Source organism: Crinia signifera, chromosome 19 (genome assembly GCF_055691185.1).
Source record: "Crinia signifera chromosome 19, ASM5569118v1, whole genome shotgun sequence".
Taxonomy (NCBI): domain Eukaryota; kingdom Metazoa; phylum Chordata; class Amphibia; order Anura; family Myobatrachidae; genus Crinia; species Crinia signifera.
The window spans coordinates 12,939,024-12,964,570 of NC_139226.1; the positions used below are offsets into that span (position 1 = coordinate 12,939,024).

The 25,547-nt window shown below is 47.0% G+C and overlaps 1 long non-coding RNA gene across 3 annotated transcripts in view; it reads left to right on the forward strand.

Moving 5' to 3' along the window:
• The window catches only part of LOC146041692 (uncharacterized), a 77,165-nt gene extending 51,831 nt beyond the window's left edge, over positions 1-25,334 (forward strand). The window contains exons 1-4 of one of the 3 annotated variants that reach the window (XR_014463551.1): positions 12,282-12,383; positions 12,788-12,851; positions 24,394-24,441; positions 25,108-25,334. This is a non-coding gene — a long non-coding RNA (uncharacterized LOC146041692). Of the gene's footprint in view, positions 1-12,281; positions 12,396-12,787; positions 12,852-24,393; positions 24,442-25,107 lie in introns of those variants that run through there. The other 2 variants (XR_014463554.1, XR_014463552.1) reach the window with 2 other exon arrangements.
• Positions 25,335-25,547: the final 213 nt, after the last annotated feature.

The window sequence follows — 25,547 nt, forward strand, 5'->3', positions numbered from 1 at the left end:
CTAATTTCCAAGGCCCGCAGTTCAGGTCCCCCCAACACATTGATAATACATCTAGGGGGCAACGACCTGGTCAAAAATACGGGGCTCTCACTCATGTGTAGCATAACGGCTGACCTGGAGCGCATTGCGGCCCTTTGGCCAGGGGTGCGGGTAGTGTGGTCTGATATTGTCCCCCGGCTTCAGTGGCGGGGCTGCAGGAATGCAGTTTCCATAGACAGGGCAAGGCGAAAGGTGAACCACGCTGTTTCCAGGAGGGTCAGCGCCATGGGGGTAGGGCAGTGCGGCACCCCACGATAGTTAGGGAGTCGGCCCACCTTTATAGGTCAGACGGGGTCCACCTGTCTGACGCGGGCATGGAAATTTTCCTGGGCGACATCTTTTCTGGCGTAACTCGGCAATGGGAAGGCATTAGGTCTAGTTTAGGGGTGGCGGGCCTGGTCCCGGGCGACCTTGTTAGGTCTGGGGAGCCTTGGCAGTGGCGAGAAGGCGCTCTCGACCAGCAGTCGGGTGAGGTGTCAGGTGGTCACCGTGCGGTATTACCCCCCCCCTTGCCAGGACGGTGGGCGAGTCCCGAAATGAGCGGGGACGGTGGGCACTTCCTTGAGGTGTCCGCGCCTTACCTTAGAGGGGGCGGGGAGCCGTCACGGTGCAGGCTGTACCTTACGTAAGGGGTGTGTTTGTTAGATTGGAGCGAGGCAGTCGCTGCCATTGACATACACCTCTGACTGGTGCTGGTCTCAAGTGCTGTCTTGGCCATCCCTTTGATAGACTAACAAGGGTCATACCACCTAAATAAATAACTTGACCATTTTAAACTTATGCCATGGTTGTCTGAGTCTTATTTTTAGATAAGGTGTCCGCGTGAATTATTTCTAGGAAGTTATTGTAAGGGTAACAACAAAGGGTAACCAATATAATCCCTTGGGCGCCTTAGGCAAAACGAGGGCTGCATAGGCCAGAGTGTAGTTAAGAGCCCGGGGATTTAGGGGTTAAACGCAGATACACATGCAGCATAGAGCAGTGTGTAATTCTTAGGCAGGTTAGCATGTGGTGCTTATGGGCCAATCAGCACCCAGAGGGGAGGTAGCTTAAGTGGGGTATATAGGGTCCAGCTTAGGGGGAGGAACTTCCTCTTGGAATCCGGATTCCCACCCTCCCATCCCTTCTTTTCTTTCCTCTCTCTGGTGCTCATTGCCTTCGGGCTGTCCAAACAATTCGGTTAAATTTAATTTAATTTAAAAATCGGCGAGAAGGCGCTCTCGACCAGCAGTCGGGTGAGGTGTCAGGTGGTCACTGTGCGGTATTACCCCCCCCTTGCCAGGACGGTGGGCGAGTCTCGAAATGAGCAGGGACGGTGGGCACTTCCTTGAGGTGTCCGCGCCTTACCTTAGAGGGGGCGGGGAGCCGTCACGGTGCAGGCTGTACCTTACGTAAGGGGTGTGTTTGTTAGATTGGAGCGAGGCAGTCGCTGCCATTGACATACACCTCTGACTGGTGCTGGTCTCAAGTGCTGTCTTGGCCATCCCTTTGATAGACTAACAAGGGTCATACCACCTAAATAAATAACTTGACCATTTTAAACTTATGCCATGGTTGTCTGAGTCTTATTTTTAGATAAGGTGTCCGCGTGAATTATTTCTAGGAAGTTATTGTAAGGGTAACAACAAAGGGTAATTAATATAATCCCTTGGGCGCCTTAGGAGAATGCTGGGATGAAGATGAAGATGAAGGTGTAGTTGTTGGAATAGAAGATGAGAGAACAAAATGCAAGTCTTGTAAAAACTGCTTCCTCTGCTGTCATAAATTACTTCTGAAGCACAATATTTATTCAGCTGCTTATGAAAATCTGTCTGTGGTATACGAGTATCTATTGACTCTATCGTTCACACAAGTGGAATGCGAAAGAGCTTTCAGTAAACTGAAACTCATAAAGACAAGACTGCGTGTTGCGATGGGACAAGACATGCTTGAAGCACTTATGATAATATCTGTCGAACGGGAACTTTTAGAACTTGTTCAATTTGAAAAAGTGCTAGAAATTGTCCGCGAACGTTCACCACCGATGAGATCATTGTTAACTGTGTGAATGAGCTTCAGGAGTTTGAGATATTTCATTTTCAAACAGTTTATGCTTCATTATTTTATGTTATGCAAAGTACAAAAAAAGTTAATAGTTTTGCACCTCTACATAATGTTCAGCATTATGTGAATTTTTGTTAAAAGAAAAATCTTTACACATTTTTTTTGCATTATTTATGTTTTATTATTTTGCTATGAAAAAGTTATAATAAAGTATTTATAATATAATCAACTTCAGACCTAATCTCTTTTTAATTAATACATATTTTTTTTAATTAAAAACCTGCATTTAACAATGCGCTACTTATGGGCCACTTATGCGCTACTTATGGGCCAGTGCTCTAGAATTGCCCCCCCAGGCTAAAAGTTGCCAGCCAGCCCCTGGACACGGGTCCCCACTGTCACCTGAGACTAGTGCAGGACGGACAGCGGGAGACAGCGAGCGGCGTCTAAACCACTCTGACTAGCCGGCTCGCTGATTCTCCATGACACTGTCCGCCTCTGTAAGAGGAGATAGGACAATATGCAGCCACGGTACCTGCGATTAAAACATTAGGCATATCTAAGCCTAAATCGCAGGAAGATAGTACAAGGGTGGCAGAGACTACATGCTGCAAAGCTGATAGCTGCAGCGTGAGAGATCGGAGGACGGCACAATAAGCAAAAGCCGCTAATTCCCCCGGGGAGACCTGTATGAGTTACGACACTCTGCACTGTGGAAACTTTGAAAAAAGTAGCAGTGTCTCCAAAAATTTAACAATCAACTTACAAATTGCATGGTGTGTATGCTGATGTGAGATCTGACAATTCCACGAAAAAACACACATACAATATCTCTAATAACACAGTGGTAACAAAGCAAAGTAACAATGCACACTCTCTCTGTATCCAAATAAAATTGTATTGATTACAACATAATAAAAGTATATTGAAGATACACAGAAAAGGGTGGTGTATATTAAAATGTATTCTCATTGACATAAATATACAAAAATACACAGGGACATCGCATCCCTGCAAATAAAGGATTTAATGAGACAGTGGTCCGACATTGTTTTAATACACTTATTCTAATTTTCTTATCTTTTTCACATCTGTCGCTAACGTTTTAATATTTCACCTTTTTATCCACAAAATCATTAAAAGTTATATTTTATAATTAATCAGAAAGGACGTCTAAGTGCACCCAACAATACTTTATTTTCTTGTGTGGTTGTGTATTTCATTTAAAGTAAAGGGTAGCACCTCCATAAATAAATATTAACTAAGGGTATAAATCCTAATCATTTTTGGAGAAAAGACAGTCCAAGACCTATTTAAATCTGGTGCCGGAGTTCTCTCTTTTTGTGAAATATAGTCCTTAGTTTGCCCTGAACTACTTGTCCACATGTCCATAGTTAAGTGGACAGTGGGGGATTGGTACTAAATCCCAGTGGTCGGAATCCTGACCGCCGACATCCTGACAGGGGGGGGGGCATGGATCGCCCCCCCCCCCCCTTGCGGGCTCTCTGCGCTCACCACGCAGTGGGCCTGGTGCCTCGCTACACACAGCACACTAATTTATTCTCCCTCTATGGGTGTCGTGGACACCCATAGAGGGAGAAAGTGTCGGAATTTCGGCAGTCGGGATTTTGAATGCCATGATTCCGACAGTGGGTACAGCTGCATTTTTCAGGGCACCGAGGACACTTTTTTGGATGTCTCTGTACATCCTCGGTATCGCCTCCTTAGTGAAGTGGAATCTAGACGGGATTTGGTACTGGGGACACAATACCTCCATCAACCATCTAAATCCCACTCCACTGATGGCAGATACTGGATGCACATCTAACACCAACATAGCTGTCAAGGCTGCAGTTATCTGCTTTGCCATCGGATGACTGCTGTCGTACTTAGTCCTCATGGCAAATGACTGTTGGATGGTAAATTGCTTAGTGAAAGACATAGCGGTGTTACGACTTCCCCTTTTGATGATGACCGACTCCCAGCAGCAAAGCAGCAGTGGCAGTAGTAGAAGGTGTACCACTGCAGGATCCTTCGGAGGAATCCCAGATGGAAGAGGAGTCAGTCATGCCGGTGACATGGCCTGCAGGACTAACCCCTGATCCGGATGGAGTAGGAAATTGACAAAGAGTGACTTGCTGGTGTGGTTTCCAGGCGCTTGGATACAACTGGATCAATGGATTTAGGTGTCCCTGGACTGCTTACAGTCAAAGCCACAGTTTCTGAACTAACTTCAGGTGACGCATAAGCAAGGATGTCGCTAGGTGACCAACCTCCCTAACCCTGCTTATTACAGCTTTACATAAGCTACATATGGCGAGACAGTTGTTGTTTGGATCTGGATAAAAATAATTCCAAACCAAAGAGGTGGATTTTTTGATCTTCTGCCCAGGCATGGTGATGGCCTTTTGCATCCCACGGACTACAACTGTCTTGCCCGGTGCCTCATTTAAGAAAACCACATCACCATCTGCAGCATCCTCCTCAAATTCCTCCTCAGCACCATCTACATCAATTCCCTCCACCTGGTGTACAACATTGACAACTTCAAAATCAGAAACTGGACTGTGGGTTATCCTTCTAGCATATGCAGAGGGTGTGCTGCAAATGGTGGAAGGAGGCACCTCTTCCCATACAGAGATGGTAAGGTTAGGCCACCAACACCCTTGGACTCTCCTTGGGGATTTGTGATACGTGTCTTTAGAAGGCTGAGTTGTTTTCTGTCTTTTTGCTGACAGCTTAACTCTCTTTACATTTCTGGGGGGGAGGAGGGCTGTGATCGTCATGTGAAGCGGACCACTAGTCAAGAACATAGGCCAGGGCCTTAGCCGTTCCTTGCCACTCCATGTGGTAAATGGCATATTGGCAAGCCTATGTTTCTCCTCCAAGGATTTACATTTTTTTTTCTTAAACGTACTCAACTTTGCCTTTTTGGATTTCACAAGCCCTTGACAATGACATTGGGCATCAGCCCTGGCAGATGAAGTTGATGGCATTTCATGTTCTATGTCTTGACTAGTGGCAGCAGCTTCAGCACTTGGAGGAAGTGGTTCTTGTACTATTGGAGCCTCCATATTTTGGTTCTCCATTATCTTTCCGGAGTACAGTCACACAGCAGCAGACACAGAAAAATGTAAAAGGATTATTATTTAAGTCAGTAACCCTTATTGCAAAAGGAAAGAATGATTTCTTATTTATTTCTGCACACAGGTGAGTTGAGACTATAAAAACACACATACTAACACATAACATATAATAAAAAGGATAATAATCCTCATTTAGTGGACCCCACTTTGTATTATTCCCCTTTAAATCTTTTAGAGGCTGAGCGGTGCTATTACAATGTATATCAAGTCTGTGTGACAGACAATCTTGCAATTGCGGGATAATACCCTAGATTGTAGGTCACGCTGTGTGGGCAGACTCAGTGTGTATCCAATCTGAATGACAGACAATCTTAAGGCCCCCATACACTATGCGATTTTCGGCCGATTTCACCCGATATCGGCACTTTGGGCCGATAAATCGGGTGAAATCGGCCCAAAATCGCATGTGTTTGACATCTGATCTGATGCGCGGTCCCGTGCGCATCGGATCTGATCAGATGGTCGAACCTGCTGAACATAAGATATATCGGCTTTTGCACCCATGATGCATCAGATCCGATATATCTATTTGTTTGGACCCTCCTCCCACCCCCCGCAGCACGTATACGTCACCGGAAACCGGAAGCAGCTGCAGTGTCCTGTCAGGCTGTCACAAATGAAGTGAGCACTGAGCGCAGGGAGCGGTAAAAGAAGAAGTGCTCCGTCGCATATGGGCTGAGCTCCGGCTGTGTACGGCACCTGATTGCCTGCGCGGCTCTCTGTAGACTCCAGTGTTATAAGAATTTAACACAGGAGTCCACAGAGAGCCGCACAGACACCGTACGCTGCTGGAGCTCAGCCCGGAGGTGACAGAGCACTGCTTGTTATTCATTCACACAACAACAATCCCATCCGTGGTACACTTCCCCAGACCAGCACTATTTATCATACCCACTGCACACACTACCCTGTTAATCATCAGCAGTGCAAAGTTCGTTAGGTTTCTCACTCTCTGACTTATTTCAGCACGCGTGTCACCGTGGCATACTTGTTCCTGGCACTGTGGGGGCATACTTATTACTGGCACTGTGGGGGCATACTTGTTACTGGCACTGTGGGGGCATACTTGTTACTGGCACTGTGGGGGCATACATGTTCCTGGCACTGTGGGGGCATACTTGTTACTGGCACTGTGGGGGCATACATGTTCCTGGCACTGTGGGGGCATACATGTTCCTGGCACTGTGGGGCATACTTGTTCCTGGCACTGTGGGGGCATACATGTTCCTGGCACTGTGGGGGCATACTTGTTCCTGGCACTGTGGGGGCATACTTGTTCCTGGCACTGTGGGGGCATTCATGTTCCTGGCACTGTGGGGGCATACTTGTTCCTGGCACTGTGGGGGCATACATGTTCCTGGCACTGTGGGGGCATTCATGTTCCTGGCACTGTGGGGGCATACTTGTTCCTGGCATTGTGGGGGCATACATGTTCCTGGCACTGTGGGGGCATACTTGTTCATGGCACTGTGGGGACATACATGTTCCTGGCACTGTGGGGGCATACTTGTTCATGGCACTGTGGGGGCATACATGTTCCTGGCACTGTGGGGGCATACATGTTCCTGGCACTGTGGGGGCATACTTGTTCCTGGCACTGTGGGGGCATACTTGTTCATGGCACTGTGGGGGCATACATGTTCATGGCACTGTGGGGGCATACTTGGTCATGGCACTGTGGGGGCATACTTGTTCATGGCACTGTGGGGGCATACTTGTTCCTGGCACTGTGGGGGCATACTTGTTCATGGCACTGTGGGGGCATACTTGTTCATGGCACTGTAGGGGCATACTTGTTCATGGCACTGTGGGGGCATACTTGTTCATGGCACTGTGGGGGCATACTTGTTCCTGGCACTGTGGGGGCATACTTGTTCATGGCACTGTGGGGGCATACTTGTTCCTGGCACTGTGGGGGCATACTTGTTCATGGCACTGTGGGGGCATACTTGTTCATGGCACTGTGGGGGCATACTTGTTCCTGGCACTGTGGGGGCATACCTGGCACTGTGGGGTATATGTGTATCTGGAACTATTGTGGGCATATGTGTATCACATCCCCATTTTCATTGGCTGCACCCTCACAGTACCGCCAGAATATTTATGCAGAATGGCACCACAATCGGGTCGGCATTGTTTAGCTGGCAGTGCTGGGGGGCATTGCAGGGAAGTCTGGCATGGTCGAATGGTGCAGTAACCGCAATAGGGGCTGCCGGGCCGGAGTCGCTGTCAGGTGGAAACGCAGAGGCCATAGATCTGCCCTCCCAGCAATCATGCTATCAAACACGCGAACAAGATGGATGAGCTGTCTCTGCTAATACAAGATGCAAGGTCGGCCACTGCAAGATCCTCCATCCTATGCTTCACAGAAACCTGGCTGGAAGACCATATTGCTGAATCCTCAGTGACTCTGTCAGGCTTCGGCCTCTTCAGGGCCGACCGCGACAAAGAGCTCTCGGGCAAATCCAAAGGAGGGGGCATCTGTCTGTACATTAACGACAGGTGGTGCACAGACATAAAGTCCCTGGGCAAGTCATGCAGCCCCCAACTAGAGACTCTTACCATCAAATGCAAACCTTTCTACTCCCCTCGGGAAATTGCCTCTATTATCCTAGTAGGAGTATACATCCCCCCACAACCAAGTCCAACAGAACCCAACTTCAGCTGGCCACTCTGATAACGGACACCGAACTTAGACACCCAGACTCGCTGCTCATTGTGCTTGGTGACTTCAACTGTGCCAACCTGAGCCAGGAGCTCCCAAAATACACCCAGCAGGTCACATGCCACACAAGAGAGGGGCGAACGCTAGACCACTGCTACACCACCATAAAGTCTGCATACCGATCCATACCCTATGCAGCACTGGGTCTCTCCGACCACCACCTTCTTCCAACATATATCCAGAAGCTAAAGTCTGCTAAGCCTGTTATCAAGTCTGTCAAAAACTGGTCAATCGAGGCAAAAACAAAGCTTCAGGCCTGCTTTGACTGCACTGACTGGATGGTGTTCGAAGCCTCTGCCTCTGACAAAGATGAACTAGCGGATGCAGTCACATCTTACATCAGCTTCTGCGAGGACTTATGTGTACCAACCAAGCAAATCCGATCCTTTAACAACAACAAGCCATGGTTCGGTAGCCAGCTCAGGAAACTCCGCCAAGCCAAGGAGGAGGCATACAGCAGCAGGGACAGGACACAGTACAAAGAAGCCAGGAACTCCTTGACTCGGGGTATCAAACTCGCAAAAAGGGAATATACAAACAAGCTGACACACAACCTCACAGCAAAGGACCCTGCGGCAGTATGGAAGGGCATGCAAAACATCACAAATTACAAGAAAGCCCAAACACAGTCTGAAACCAGCCATGAACTTGCAGAAGACCTGAACAAGTTCTACTGCAGATTTGAGCAGGCCGTACCTCCCCCGCTCCATCCCAAAGACCACCACACCCAGGCCCTCCACGTGGACCAAGGCGAGGTAGAAGCAGTACTCAAAAGAATAAAACCTAAGAAGGCTGCAGGACCGGATGGTGTGTCGCCATCCAGCCTTAGGACCTGTGCAGCTCAGCTCGCCCCCATCTTCACAACGATATTCAACTCCTCCATGGACTTGTGCAAGATTCCTGCCTGCTTCAAACGCTCTATCATCATCCCGGTCCCTAAGAAAACACCCACGAAGGACCTAAATGACTTCATTCCAATTGCACTAACCTCAGTGGCCATGAAAGCATTTGAAAGACTAGTACTGAAGCACCTGAGAGAAGTGACAAACTCTCACCTTGACCCCATGCAGTTTGCCTACCGGGCGAACAGAAGTGTAGAGGATGCGGTCAACCTCGGGCTGCACCATATTTTACAACACCTCGACCACCAAGGCACCTATGCAAGAGTCCTATTCGTGGAATTCAGCTCAGCATTTAATACTATCGTTCCCGGCATCCTGCAGCCAAAACTCCTCCTTAGGAGTCCCAGGATCAACATGCTCATGGATAGTGGACTTTCTAACAGCAAGGGAACAGGTGGTCAAAGCCGGCGCTTTCTCATCCAGCACACGAACAATCAGTACTGGAGCCCCCCCAAGGATGCGTCCTCCCCCCTCTGCTCTTCTCTCTCTACACGAATGACTGCACCTCAGCTGAGCAGTCAGTGAAAATCATCAAATTCGCAGATGACACCACTATCATCGGCCTAATCAAGGATGGTGACGAGACTGCGTACAGGCATGCAGTGGAGAAGCTGACACAATGGTGCAGCAGCAACAACCTCGATCTAAACCCCACCAAAACAGTTGAGATGGTGGTCGACTACAGGAAAAAAACAAATGCACTAGCCCCGCTAACAATAGCCAACGCAGTGGTGTCACGGGTTAATTCCTTCAAATTCCTAGGGACAACCATGTCCAGTGACCTAAGATGGGGATTAAACATAACCACAAACATCAAAAAGGCCCAACAGCGCCTGTTCTTCCTGAGGCAACTCAGGAAATTCAACATCCCACAGGAGCTGCTGTGCGTATTCTACACCGCCATCGTGGAGTCTGTCTTATGTTCCTCGATCACAATCTGGTACGGTGGCGCAAGCGAGAACGACAAACAAAAACTGCAGAGGGTAGTGAAGACTGCGGAAAGGATCATAGGGACCGACCTCCCCCCGATAAGGGATCTGTTCTCATCCAGGGTAAGGAAACATGCTGAGAAGATCGCAAACGACAAGCTGCATCCTGGTCACAACCTGTTCGACATCCTACCATCCAGAAGACGGTTCAGGTCCATCCCCGTCAAAACGTCCAGATCCGCAAGAAGCTTCTTTCCGTTAGCCGTCCATCACCTGAACAATCCAATCAAAGCGAATGCAATCCCAATATCAACAGCCAAACAACGTGTCCCTACTTGGTGACCTGACCACCATAGTCGTAGCTAGAAATTAAATGCTTGTAATGTCTTTATGTAATATATGTAATGTCTCCCTCCTCCCCTTTTCATCCCTGCTTGATGCTGCACTGTAATCCACAAAAAATTCCTAGTGTGCGCAAGCACACATGGCCAATAAAGTTGATTCTATTCTATTCTATTGTGTTTATGGCATTACTGTGGGTATTGGGGGCATTGTGTAACTGGCATGGTTGATGGCATGTGTATATATGGCACAGCATCTATTTAGAGAGGCCGGGGACAGGGCCAGCAGCTCTCAGAGCGCTGGCCATGCCCCCATAGCAGATAAAATGTGGCATGGGGCCTTGCAGGAGTGCCATGATAGTAGGTCATACCCCCTAATTTCGGGCGCGTGCCTTCGACACACGCAGGTGTCCCTTTTGCCTCTGTCTCCAGTGTTGGGAGGTATGTTTGCGACATATTGGACATTGCAGTGTGTGGCATATTGTGTCTGGGGCATTGTGGTATGCGGCATAATGTGTCAGGGCCATTACAGTGTGTGGCATAATGTGTAAAGGACATTTTTTGATTATTATGCAGATTTCTTGTTTTTAAAAAATTTTAGTAGCTCTTCAGGCGGTTTATTTTGTCTCGAGTAGCTCCCGCCCCAAAAAAGGTTGGAGACCACTGCCCTAGATCATAAGTCACACTGGGGCAGATGTACTAACCCCCCCTTAGCGCTTCTCAAATAACGGGTCCCGCTTCTCCTGCATAACGAGGAGAAGCAGGCACCCATTATTTGCTAATGTATTAACCCCCCCCCCCAAGCCGCTAAGGAGAGTCGTTATGCCCAGCGTTAACGGCTCTCCCGGCGTCCCGCGCATGCTCAGTGCGCCCCCCCCCCTGTCCGGCTCTAATGGGCATGCGCGAGATCTCGCAAAAAAACGCGATATCTCCTGCGCAGCCCGAGCCAGAAGCAGGGCTAGCGATGTCCCCACAGTGGGGGAAAGGACAACGCTAGCCCTGAGCAGGCGAAGCGGCCGGGGTGAATTAACCTGTGGGTATACTCCTGTGGGTATTGTGTGCTTAAGTGGAACTACTCCTGTGGGTATTGTGTGCGTATGTGGAACTACTCCTGTGGGTATTGTGTGAATAAGTGGAGTACTCCTGTGGGTATTGTGTGCGTAAGTGGAACTACTCTTGTGGGCATTGAGTGCGTAAGTGGAACTACTCCTGTGGGTATTGTGTGCGTAAGTGGAACTACTCCTGTGGGTATTGTGTGCGTAAGTGGATCTACTCCTGTGGGTATTATGTGCATAAGTGGAACTTCTATTCTGAGCAGCATGTGCGTAAGTGTGGGAATTGTGTGCATAAGCGGTGCTACTCCTGTGGGCATTGTGTGCAAAAATGGCACTAATGCTGTGGGAATTGTGTGCATAAATGGGGCTTCTCCTCTGGGCAGTGTGTGTATAAGTGGAGCTCACTGTCCATGTCCCTCAGCAGTTACATGCCCTGTGTCCCTCCAGCAGCTCTCTGTCTATGTCCCTCAGAAGCTCCATTCCATGTGTCCCTCCAGCAGTTTCCCCACCTCTGAGTCCCTCCAGCCCCTTCTCACTTGTCTTCAGCATGCGCAGAGCCTGTTCCACGGAAAAAAAGAGATTTCGGAGCGCAGGCTGTGCTACTTTGCAGAGCAGCTGTTTCCAAACGAGGGGGATTACCAAACCCCTCAGCAATTCATACCAAAAGAAAAAACACACCACTGGAAACAGCGCTTTAGCAAAGTATAAAATACATTTAGTATAATAAAAAATGATTAACACATAAAACAATTATAAAATGCAGCCTAATATGGATTATCTTTCACTTTAGTATTATAGTTAATCCCCTGCGGCTTCCCCAACCAAGGTTAGTGCATGCATGCAATTGGCTTTTTATATATCCAATTTGGGCTTATTTTGGGTTAGAAGTTTGTAGGATTAATTTGACAGTCACAAATGGATTAGTCCCACCTATGTGCACATGGTGTTAAATGAGTATACTCAAGTGATTTCAGAAGGTAGGTAGGACGTTTCCAGCTTCACAGACTCTGGTGGGTACCTCCGGCCACTGGTGCAGTCCAAAGTACGCTGCCTTATCAAAGGATCCCCGCTAGCTCCGGTTATTAGGCTGCTGATCAGAATGTCCCCGTTCTCCTCCTATAACCTGGCCACACCCACATCCCAAATCCTGTATATGTCTGTGCACCTGCAGGGTGAGCAGAAGACGCTGGGTATACTGCACAGGTGAGTGCACAGGTACTGCAGGCAGAACTCCTCCTGTATTACTGACAGTTGTATCCAGTTATGGAATTATCTCTGATATATTTATATGTAAATGACTAATGTTAATGGAATGTGAATGTGTTCCTCGATAATGCATTAATGGTCTACATTTATACATCTAACCCAAATGTATTGTCTACAAAACCTATTGTACTTATTTATTTAGTATTAATTAATTTAAAGTTTCTCCCATCTCTGTAATTTACACCACAGTATCTGATAATCTTCCTGCTGAATGTACGTCTGGTTCTGTAATCACATATAATAACACTTCCCTGGTGTTACTGATTGTAACCTGGCTTTGTGCTGTCACAGTTGTGCGTTATGTCTTTGTCTGATTCCCCAATCTCTCCCGTCCTATGCAGAGAACTGATCGGGAACATTGAGGAACCATGGGCCTGACATCCGTACAGCTGCTGGTGACTTTCAGTGAGTCCATATCTGATATAATGTCAGTCACATCTGTGTGTAGTGCTGTAACGTGTGGCCGGCAGCCTGGGAGAACCTTAGTAGCTGCTTGTGGTTGTAGTAGGATACTGACGGCAATGGCTGTGTGCTGGGTCCCTGACACCTCTGAGGTGCCTGGTAGTGCTTCCATTGGTAACTGCAGCACAAAGGAAGCCAGGGGGAATTCTGTCACTGTAACACAGAGGGGATTTATCCTGTGGCCCACGGGCTGGTGTATGATACTGTCGGCATTCCACTATGAAGGGGTGTAAGTATTCCGACACTCTTTAAGCTGCTATTTAATCATGTAGCGTAGCGGGCAGTGGCTGGGTTACACCGGGCACTCTCCTGTACTGCAATGTATTCCTGTAGGCATAAAAACAAAAGAAGAGGGGGCTTGGGACTGAGCACAGGTATATTAACAACTAGGTGATTCATCGCACCCTACGGGCGCTCTTCACACCGTCGTAAGGGGCTGCGCCCCCTTAATTTGTGAACATTTGTATATGAGAAAGATGGTTAGAATTGTATGAAAGATGCCTGTATTGCAACTTGAGTTATAGGTGAAATGTGTTAAATAGAGAGCATATGATATGGAAGGGGGTGTGTATTGTTTTGTTTAATTAAAAAGCGGTTACAGAGTAAGATGTACATTGATAGTGTGGATGGTACAGTGACATTTGTGGGTGTGGGGGGGGGGGGGGCTGTGTGTGCACGTTGTTTAGGTATGTGTGTGCAATAGTATAGTAGGGTATTTCTGAGTCAGTGGCTCCCCACTGGCGGAGGTCACGACACAGGAAAACAGGAGGCTGGGTAGTGATAGGGGTGTGTGGGCATAAGGGGGACTAAAGAGGAGGGTGGGAGATACTGTGCAGCTTCTGCCAGTGGGTGAGGGTCCAGTGTGGCAGTACAGGATGGTGGCTCAGAGTCAGTGTCTCCTCCTACTGGGTGGGAGTTCGGGTGCATGAGAGCAGGAGGCTGGGCTATAAGGCATGATAGGGGCATGTGGGCAACACAGCGTCAGCGACTCCCCAGTGGTGGAAGTTACGGTTCAGGAGAGCAGGAACCTGGGTAGTGATAGGGGTGTGTGCGTATACGGGGGACTAAAGAGGGGCTTAGGGGTGCCGTGAATTGTGGGAGGGGCGTGGGGGGTGCCGTGAATCAAGGGAGGGAGGGGGCGCAGGTGTCCGCGAATCGCGGGAGAGGGCGGTGGTCCGCAAAGCGTGGGAGGGGGTGTGAATTGCGGGAGGGGGGGGTTGCGAATTGCGGGAGGGGGGGGTGTGCGGGGGATGACGTGAATTGCAGGAGGGGGGGGGGCACGTGCGCGATAAATCACCTAGTTGGTTATATATTCTTGTAGAAGGATGGTAGGATGTTGCTGTCATTCAGAATGCATTTACATAAACAGTAATAGTAGCAGTAAAAGATCTGACTTAAAACACCTACAGTAAAACAGAACAGGTGTTATATATTATACAAAGAATTGGTTTGTAGGTTGTGTAGGTTGATTTGCACATAGTTGTCACTGTAAAAAAAATTGCTACAAAAAAAATCAACACAGAAAGGTCAACACATGTAAATGTTGACATAAGTGTGGCACTTCATTGGTGTCCATATCGACACATGAGAATGAATATGAAAACATTCAAAAAAGAAAAATAAATCTTCAAAAACTCATGTCAACCTTTTTCATTGTCGACCATAGCCGTGTCAGTGTTTTGCATGTGCCATTTAATCCTGGGGTTGCGTGAATCGCGAGCGGGGGTTGGGTGGGGAGGGAGGAGGTGAGGTGTGTCCGCGAATCACGGGAGGAGGGGTCGTGGGTAGATGCCGTGAATTGCGGGAGGGGGGGTCGCGGGGGGTTGCAGTGAATCGTGGGAGGGTGGGTCGCAGGGGCGGGGGGTTTCCGCAATGACAGGGGGGGGTAATCGCGGTAGGGGGGGTCGCGGGGGGTGGGGTGTACCGCGAGGAAGGGGGGCCTGGGGGGTTGGCACAAATCGTGGGAGGGGGGTCACGGGGTGCCACGGATCGCAGGAGGGGGTGTGTCTTGGGGTGGGCCCGCAAATCGCGGGAGTCGCCGCAAATTGGGGGGGGTGTGCTGTGAATCGCGGGAGGGGGGTCGCCGGGGGGTGCCGCGAATCGCCACAAGAAAAAATCAACACAGAAAGGTCAACACATGTAAATGTTGACATAAGTGTGGCATTTCAGTGGTGTCCATGTCGACACATGAGAATGAATATGAAAACATTGAAAAAGTGAAAAATAAATCTTTAAAAACTCATGTCAACCTTTTTCATTGTCGACCATAGCCATGTCAGTGTTTTGCATGTGCCATTTAATCGTGGGGTTGCCGTGAATGGGGGGGGGGGGGGGGGGGGACACACATTGCTCTGTTTCTGGACTTTCTTCTTAATTTATGGATTACCATCACCTGTGCTTAAACGCCTTTCTTATCAATTACCCTGTTTAAAACAGGTGATGACAATCATAAATTAAGATGGAAGTCCACAAACAGAGCATTCTGTCCCTCCTGGAGAGGGTCATGTTGGGAGGTATGGAGGTGTGGGGCGCTCACCTGGTGTGTCTGGTGAGTAGCTGTGTCTTTGCTGTGTAACATGGAGAGGCAGAGGGTGTCTGGCACTGTCTGTGGGCTCACTGGGCTGGTTCTCTGTCGTGTGAGTCAGTCATGTGAGTCAGAAGCTCCACCCAGCGTTACAGCTTCAGACACACTTTGAGTGACAGATGTAGCCAAATATATAAGAGATTCCAATATGCTGCTACTTTAAAGGGATACTCAACCCTTAAGGTGCGTACACATGGGGAGATATATTGCTCAGTGTCTCCTTTTCATCAGCGACCAGCTGATTACCTCTGCGACACCGCCGACAGAGGTTCCTTCTCATCAGCGACCATCTCTGATCGCTGATGAAAAGGAGACACTGAGCAATATATCTCCCCCGTGTGTACGGGGCTTAAGCTCTGCTCCCGGACTTCCCTGGTAATGTATGATTGCCATCACCTGTGGGGAGATAGGAAAGGTGTCACCACAGGTGCTGGCTATCATACATTATAGTAACAATTGTTTGTGAAGCAGAGAAAGTCTTATTAAGCTCTCACAGCTGGGAAGCATTACCGCTCATTGCTTACTAGCTGTGAGAGGGCTGGTTAAGGCTGTGTACACACGGGGGCGATTTTGTGTAATATTGCGGGCAATATGGTTGCTGAGCGACCATATTGCCCGCGATTGGAGTGTGGGTGCGCGCTCCCGTTTTCTCCCCCATAGTGATCACTGGTCGCAGGAACATGCTCCTGCGACCAGCTGATTTCCACTGCCGGGCTCCCCCCCGGCAGTTTCTTTTTCATCAGCAACCATCTCTGGTCGCTGATGCAAACGGGACACTGAGCAATATATCGCTCATCGTGAGCGATATATCACTCGGCGAAATATCGCTCGGCGATATATCCCCCTATGTGTACGGGGCTTAAGACTTTCTCTGCTGGCAACCCCCAGATTCCAGCACCCTAGGCAGCTGCCTGATGGTACAGCCGCCCGGCCAGCAAAAGGTTCACTACTACGTGATGGAATTTATAGACTTGTGGGCACTTCTGCCGAGATAGTGTTCAGTCATTATTCGGGATGCGGCGGATCATTCTAAATCTGGTGAATGTTCGACAGGCGATAGGTTCACACATGGAAAAAGGTCGACATTGGCACAAGTTCGTCATGAGCAAAAGGTTGACGTATCAATGGTGGACACATGGAAAGGTAGACGGGAGTTTTTCACAATTTTTTTTTAATGGACTTGTATGGTATGTTATGTTATGTTATGTCTATCGACATAGACATCAAATGATTTTAACCCCTTCCTGACAGAGCCAGTTTTTGCGTTCCTGACAGAGCCCTTTTTTTCAAATCTGACATGTATCACTTAAGTGGGGATAACATTTTTTTGCTTTTACTTATCCCAGTGATTTTGAGATTGTTTTTTCGTGACACATTGTACTTCAAATTAGTGGTAAATTTGGGTCGATACAGTCTTGGTTTTTTTGTGAAAAATACCAAAATGTCGTAAAAAAATGGAAAATTTAGCAATTTGCAAAATGTTAAATTTTCTGCTTGTGAGACAAATAATCATACCACTCAAAATAGTTAATAACTAACATAGACCATATGTCTACTTTATGTTTCCATCATTATTTCAACTTCCTTTTCATTTTTTTGGACACTAGGAGGCTTACAATATGAATAGCAAATTCTCAAATTTTCAAGAAAATTTCAAACTCTGATTTTTTTAGGGACCAGTTCAGTTCTGATGTGACTTTGAGGGACTTGTATGTGAGACACCCCCATAAATGATACCATTTCAAAAACTGCACCCCTCACAGTATTCAAAACAGCATTTTGGAAGTTTGTTAACCCTTTAGGTGTTTCACAGGAATTAAAACAAAGTGTAGGTGAAATTTCAAAATTTCATTTTTTTTGCAGATTTGCAATTTTAATACATTTTTCTAAGGAACACAGTACATTTTACTAGAGAAATGTGACTAAAAATTGATTCCCCCAATTCTTTTGTTTTCATAAATATCCTATATGTGGCCCTAGTGTGCACGGTGACCAAACCACAGGCTTCATAATAGAAGGAGCACCTACTTGATTTTGGAGCCTAGGCACCATAAGATGCTAAAATTTAGGAACCCCCCCACAAGTGACCCCATTTTGCAAACTACACCCCTCAGGGAATTCATCTAGGGGTATAGTGTACATTTCAAACCCCCAGGGGTTTCACCAATTTTGATACAACTGGGCAGTGAAAATGAAAAATTACAATTTTTTACACAAAAATGCAGTTCTGGCTCAAAATTTTTCATTTTCATAAGGTATGAAGGAGAAAAAGCACCCCAAAATCTGTGCCCCAATTTCTCCCGAGTATGGCAATGCCTCATATGTGACCAAAAAATACCAGTTGGGTGCATGGCAGGACTCAGAAGGGAAGGAGTGATTTTTGGTGGTGGAATGTTGGTGGGTGCTATGTCGCATTAGCAAGACCCCCAAAGCACCAATACAGTGGAACCCCCCCACAAGTGACCCCATTTTGCAAACTACACCCCTCAGGGAATTCATCTAGGGGTATAGTGTACATTTCAAACCCCCTGGGGTTTCACCAATTTTGATACAACTGGGCAGTGAAAATGAAAAATTACATTTTTTTTACACAAAAATGCAGTTCTGGCTCAAAATTTTTCATTTTCATAAGGTATGAAGAAGAAAAAGCACCCCAAAATCTGTGCCCAAATTTCTCCCGAGTACGGCAATGCCTCACATGTGACCAAAAAATACCATTTGGGTGCATGGCAGGACTCAGAAGGGAAGGAGTGATTTTTGGATTTTGCAGCTCAGATTCTGGTGGAATTTTGGTGGGTGCTATGTCGCATTAGCAAGACCCCCCAAGCACCAATACAGTGGAACCCCCCCACAAGTGACCCCATTTTGCAAACTACACCCCTCAGGGAATTCATCTAGGGGTATAGTGTACATTTCAAACCCCCAGGGGTTTCACCAATTTTGATACAACTGGGCAGTGAAAATGAAAAATTACATTTTTTTACACAAAAATGCAGTTCTGGCTCAAAATTTTTCATTTTCATAAGGTAAGAAGGAGAAAAAGCACCCCAAAATCTGTGCCCCAATTTCTCCCGAGTATGGCAATGCCTCATATGTGACCAAAAAATACCAGTTGGGTGCATGGCAGGACTCAGAAGGGAAGGAGTGATTTTTGGTGGTGGAATGTTGGTGGGTGCTATGTCGCATTAGCAAGACCCCCAAAGCACCAATACAGTGGAACCCCCCCACAAGTGACCCCATTTTGCAAACTACACCCCTCAGGGAATTCATCTAGGGGTATAGTGTACATTTCAAACCCCCAGGGGTTTCACCAATTTTGATACAACTGGGCAGTGAAAATGAAAAATTACATTTTTTTACACAAAAATGCAGTTCTGGCTCAAAATTTTTCATTTTCATAAGGTATGAAGGAGAAAAAGCACCCCAAAATCTGTGCCCCAATTTCTCCCGAGTACGGCAATGCCTCACATGTGACCAAAAAATACCATTTGGGTGCATGGCAGGACTCAGAAGGGAAGGAGTGATTTTTGGATTTTGCAGCTCAGATTCTGGTGGAATTTTGGTGGGTGCTATGTCGCATTAGCAAGACCCCCCAAGCACCAATACAGTGGAACCCCCCCACAAGTGACCCCATTTTGCAAACTACACCCCTCAGGGAATTCATCTAGGGGTATAGTGTACATTTCAAACCCCCAGGGGTTTCACCAATTTTGATACAACTGGGCAGTGAAAATGAAAAATTACATTTTTTTACACAAAAATGCAGTTCTGGCTCAAAATTTTTCATTTTCATAAGGTATGAAGGAGAAAAAGCACCCCAAAATCTGTGCCCCAATTTCTCCCGAGTATGGCAATGCCTCATATGTGACCAAAAAATACCAGTTGGGTGCATGGCAGGACTCAGAAGGGAAGGAGTGATTTTTGGTGGTGGAATGTTGGTGGGTGCTATGCCACATTAACAAGACCCCCAAAGCACCAATACAGTGGAACCCCCCCACAAGTGACCCCATTTTGCAAACTACACCCCTCAGGGAATTCATCTAGGGGTATAGTGTACATTTCAAACCCCCAGGGGTTTCACCAATTTTGATACAACTGGGCAGTGAAAATGAAAAATTACATTTTTTTACACAAAAATGCAGTTCTGGCTCAAAATTTTTCATTTTCATAAGGTATGAAGGAGAAAAAGCACCCCAAAATCTGTGCCCCAATTTCTCCCGAGTACGGCAATGCCTCATGTGTGACCAAAAAGTGGCAGGACTCAGAAGGGAAGGAGTGATATTTGGATTTTGCAGCACAAATTCTGGTGGAATGTTGGTGGGTGCTATGTCGCATTAGCAAGACCCCCAAAGCACCAATACAGTGGAAGCCCCCCACAAGTGACCCCATTTTGCAAACTACACCCCTCAGGGAATTCATCTAGGGGTATAGTGTACATTTCAAACCCCCAGGGGTTTCACCAATTTTGATACAACTGGGCAGTGAAAATGATAAAATTACATTTTTTTACACAAAAATGCAGTTCTGGCTCAAAATTTTTCATTTTCAGAAGGTATGAAGGAGAAAAAGCACCCCAAAATCTGTGCCCCAATTTCTCCCGAGTACGGCAATGCCTCATGTGTGACCAAAAAGTGGCAGGACTCAGAAGGGAAGGAGTGATATTTGGATTTTGCAGCACAAATTCTGGTGGAATGTTGGTGGGTGCTATGTCGCATTAGCAAGACCCCCAAAGCACCAATACAGTGGAACCACCCCACAAGTGACCCCATTTTGCAAACTACACCCCTCAGGGAATTCATCTAGGGGTATAGTGTACATTTCAAACCCCCAGGGGTTTCACCAATTGTGGTACAACTGGGCAGTGAAAATGAAAAATTACATTTTTTTACACAAAAATGCAGTTCTGGCTCAAAATTTTTCATTTTCATAAGGTATGACGGAGAAAAAGCACCCCAAAATCTGTGCCCCAATTTCTCCCGAGTATGGCAATGCCTCATATGTGACCAAAAAATACCAGTTGGGTGCATGGCAGGAATCAGAAGGGAAGGAGTGATTTTTGGATTTTGCAGCTCAGATTCTGGTGGAATGTTGGTGGGTGCTATGTGGCATTAGCAAGACCCCCGAAGCACGGTGAAATGATGAACCTAATAATCCATAGATGTGTGGTATATTTTAAAACACTCCTTTATACATAGGCCGGGTTTGTCGGGGCAAGTTTCACAGTGGAAAATAGTTTCCTTTCTTATTCCCTTTTTATAGCAAACTTTGCACCTTTTTTGTGTCCTGCCCTTTCTTGCAGTGGAGGGGATTTCGTTCGGAAAATGCTGCCCTGGTACAATACGGGGGCCAGTACTAGAAGTACTGGGGCCCTTTGCCTGCTGGTTCCCAAATACTAGGCCCTTTATGACTTCCTCTTGAAAGTGCATAAATGTCCCCCTCTGGCCGGTAGAACGGAATAGCACGTAAGCGTTATACAGTGCCATCTGGATGATATACACGGCCAGCTTCTTGTACCAGATTTTTGTTTTCCGCAGGGCACTGTACGGCTTCAGTACCTGATCTGAAAGATCCACTCCGCCCATGTACCTATTGTAATCCAGGATACAATTAGGTTTTGAGGTGTGGGTACTGGTACCTCGTACAGGGACGGAGGTGGTACTGTCTCCGTGAATTGTTGTCAGTATAAGGACATCCCTCTTGTCCTTATATTTGACCAACAACATATTTTCGGTGCATATTCCCCTGCTTTCACCCCTTCTCATTACTTGGGCAATGTGCGTTTTTGGGAGGCCTCTTTGGTTCTTGCGCACAGTACCGCAAGCTGCTGTACCTCTTGAACCAAGGGCCTTAAACAGGGGGATGCTAGTGTAAAAGTTATCCACATAGAGGTGATAACCTTTATCCAGGAAGGGGTGCACTAAATCCCAGACAATTTTTCCACTAACACCTACGAGGGAGGGGGGGCATTCTGGCGGTTCAATTCTTGAATCCTTCCCTTCATATACCCTAAACCTGTGAGTGTACCCTGAGGTGCTTTCACACAGCTTATACATTTTTATGCCATACCTTGCCCTCTTACTGGGAAGGTACTGGCGGAATTTAACCCTTCCTTTAAAATGTATAAGGGACTCGTCTATGCAAATGAATTTATCTGGGATGTACATCTCTTCAAATTTGGCACTGAAATGATCAATGACCGGCCTGACTTTGAATAGCCGGTCAAAGGTGGGATCATCTCTGGGTGGGCACTGTGCATTATCGTTGTAATGCAAAAATTTAAGGATCGTCTCAAATCGAGCCCGGGGCATGGCCATACGGTAAAATGGGGTGCTGTACAGAACATCTGTACTCCAATATTGCCTAATTTCTGGCTTTTTTACTATGCCCATATGAAACACCAGACCCCAAAACGTCATCATCTCTACTGCATCTACAGGGGTCCACCTAGCAAATGATGACGTGGGGTTTTGAGCAATAAACTGCTGGGCATATAAATTACTTTGGTCCACCATTAAATTTATAAAATCATCAGAGAAAAATAATTTGAAAAAGTCAATTTCTCTGAGACCTGTGGAATCAAATTGGATTCCTGGCATGGCCAAAAACTCAGGAACCTGGGGCTCAAAATTGTCTGGTGGTGGGGTCCATACGAGATCAATTATTGGGGGGTGGGTCTCAGCTGCTCTACGGGGGCGTCTTTGAGGGGGTCCCTCATCACCAGAGGAGGAAGAGGAGCTTAAGACGAATCCTTCAAATTCCCCGCTTGCATCACTGGCTGTGTCAGAGTCAGAGGCAAGCATGGCATATGCCTCCTCCGCTGAATACATTCTTCTGGATGACTGGGATGACATTTGGGATGACATTTGGGATGCCATTTTTATTTTTGTGTTACTGGTAGTGAAATGTTTCAACACGTGTATAGTGTAGGGGGGGGGGGTACAAACTTTATTTCAATCCGGGGGGTATGTAGTGTGTAGTGTGTATGTAGTGCAGAAAAAAAAAATACTTTATACAAAAAAAAAAAAATTGAAGGGGTTAAAAAAAAAAAAAATTGAAGGGGTTAAAAAAAAAAATTGAAGGGGTTAAAAAAAAAAAAAAAAAGGTCCTGCGCCAAAAATTGAGCACAGATGTTGGTCAGTAACGTCCGTCACTGAACAGCGCTCAAAGGCAACAGGAATTTGATAAAAAAAAAAAAAAATAGATCAAGCCTGTGCCGAAAAAGATGATCAGTGATGTACGTCACTGATCAGCGCACAGTGGCCACAGGACACCCACAAAATCACAGTGTGTGTAAAAAAAAAATTAAAAAAAGACCCCACAGCACCCACAAAAAAAAAAAGGTGATCAGTGATGCGACACTGATTACCAGTGAGGGGCAGCAGGTGCACAACCTTTGGTGCAACTGACAGTGCAACTGGCAGGTATATATATAAAAAAAAAAAACCTCTGCACCCCCAAAAAGTTGCTGATCACCTCAGATATAGTGATCAGCACAAAAACCGGGGGCAGCAGACACAAAATTTAGCACTCTCTATCACTCTCTGTCACTATCTCTCTCTATCTCTCTATCTCTCACTATCTATCACTCTATGACACTGCAGCAGCAGCACTGACAGTTATATATATGAAAAATAACCCCTGCACCCCCAAAAAGTTGCTGGGGGTGCACAAAAGGGGGGCAGCAGACACAAAATATAGCAGTCTCTATCACTCTCTGTCACTATCTCTCTCTATCTCTCTATCTCTCTATCTCTCACTATCTATCACTCTATGACACTGCAGCAGCAGCACTGACAGGTATATATATATATATAAAAAAAACCCTGCGCCCCCAAAAAGTTGCTGATCAGTTAATTTATACTGATCAGCACAAAGGGGGGGGGGGGGGGGGGCAGCAGTCAGTTATATAAAAAATATATAGCACAATCTGTCACTATCTCTCTATCTCTCTCTATCTCTCTCTCTCTCTATCTCTCTCTATCTCTCTATCTATAACTCTATTACACTGCAGCAGCACAAAATATAGCACTCTCTGTCACTAGGCCTCTCTATCTCTCTCTATCTCTATCTCTCTATCTAATAACTCGCAGCAGCACAACACAGCACAACACAGCACAGGATGTCACAAGAGGAAGCAAGATCCAGGCAGTGATCAGGTAAGTATTTAGCAAGGTTCTGGTCAGTAAATGGCGACAGCTGGGCACGGTGACCGCACTGCACGCTATTCCAGACCGGAATGGCGTCTGCAGTGCAGTCACCGTTAGTTTAAACCCCCCTCCATGGCTGTGATTGGTCCGTCGGTCCGACGAACCAATCACGGCCTTTGGGGGCGGGCGGGGTGAGGTGGGGTGACACCAGTGTCACCCTTACACCCCGCGGTGATTGGTGCTGTACTTTACAGCACCAATCACCTCCGATCCCGTGTCACCGGCGAACGTTATTCGCCGGTGACACAGGAAAACGCTGTGAATGGCTGTTCACACTGAACAGCCAATCACAGCGATCGCCGACGGGGGGGCGGCATCGCAGCCCCCCCTGGGCATGCAGGGACTTGTCTGCTGTCAGGGACAGCAGACATCGTCCCTCTGTCACTGCGTCTCTAGACGCAGTGACAGTTTGAAGTCATGACGTATATATACGTCATGTGTCGGGAAGTACTTCCCGGCCATGACGTATATATACGTCAAATGTCGGGAAGGGGTTAAAAATAGTTTTGACTTTCCTGTGTTGACCATTTACATGTCGACCTTTTGCTGGTGTCAACCTTTTGTTAATGTCGACCTAGAACATGTCGATCTTTTTTATATGTTAACCTACTCTCTGTCGACCTATTGACCTAATAATCCTCATCCAACCATTCTACTACTAATATTATATGTAGATAACTCCTGTGTTCCGCAGGTGTGGCCGCCATGCTGATATGTGCACAAACCGGAACTGATCCCCAAGGTAAGTGCTGTGCAGAATAATGCTACTTATTGGCCCTTATTCTGGTCCTTTCGCTCCCCTGTGTATTCGCGCAGGGGAGCGATGTTTTGCGGCTGGTGCGAGCGAGTACTGTGAGCTGCTTGTCTGCAGTCCAGTTCACACCTAGCAGTGCGGGCAGGGGACGTGGGGCTGTGCCCATGAGAACGCTGGGCATTCCCATGGTACTTTCCCGATGACGCCGCACAGGACGCTCCCAGATGTAAAACACCAGAGAGGAGTCTTCCATCTACGAGCGCTGTAGAAATTATTTGATGGTTGGCGACCATTGAACAATTTCCTCCCCGCACGAAAGCTGCAAATGGATGTTTATGCTAAACATTAATTTGCACTCAGGGGAACTTGGCGTGCGAGGGGCAGGTGGCCGGCCGTGCGGGGGGCATTTCAATGACTCGCAAAGATGTGATATTTACAGTTTGCGAGTCAACCAGAATAAGGCCTATTGTGTGTGTGTGTGTGTGTGTGGGGGGGGGGATGTCATAGGGAGTAACACTATGGTAGATGAGAGGAAACACATTCTTCTCAGGTGAGACATGGGGCCCAGATCCCTTCTCCTAATTAGAGATAAGCTGAACATTTGGGTCTACAGAACCTCATCACATCTGTCTCTGCGCTCCCTTCCTCTTACAGGAACCACTATGCAATGTGGAAAGAACAAAATATGGAGCTGTAAGGAAACTTGTGGCCGACTTTGCGAGGACATGAATAAACCTGTTCCCTGTCCCAGAATATGCACGCAAGGCTGTGGGTGTAAGCCGGGGTACTGGTATAAGGATCTGAATGATAACACGTGTGTGCTTCCTGAGGATTGCCCAGGCAATAAATAAAGGGAATTAAATGATTCTGACAAACACTGATTGGCCTGTGATTCTCTAATCTGTGCTAAGTGACCCTGTTATTATCGATCTCATTGATAAGGTCTCATATAGCGTATTCCTATACCGTATACTAGTCTGCAGTAGTGCTACTTTAAAAACTGCCCCCCCCCCCCCCACACTGAAAAAAATTGTCCCCCCATTCCTGCTCATTGTCTGGCATTTTCCCCTCCAGCCTCCGTTCCACAATCGTTC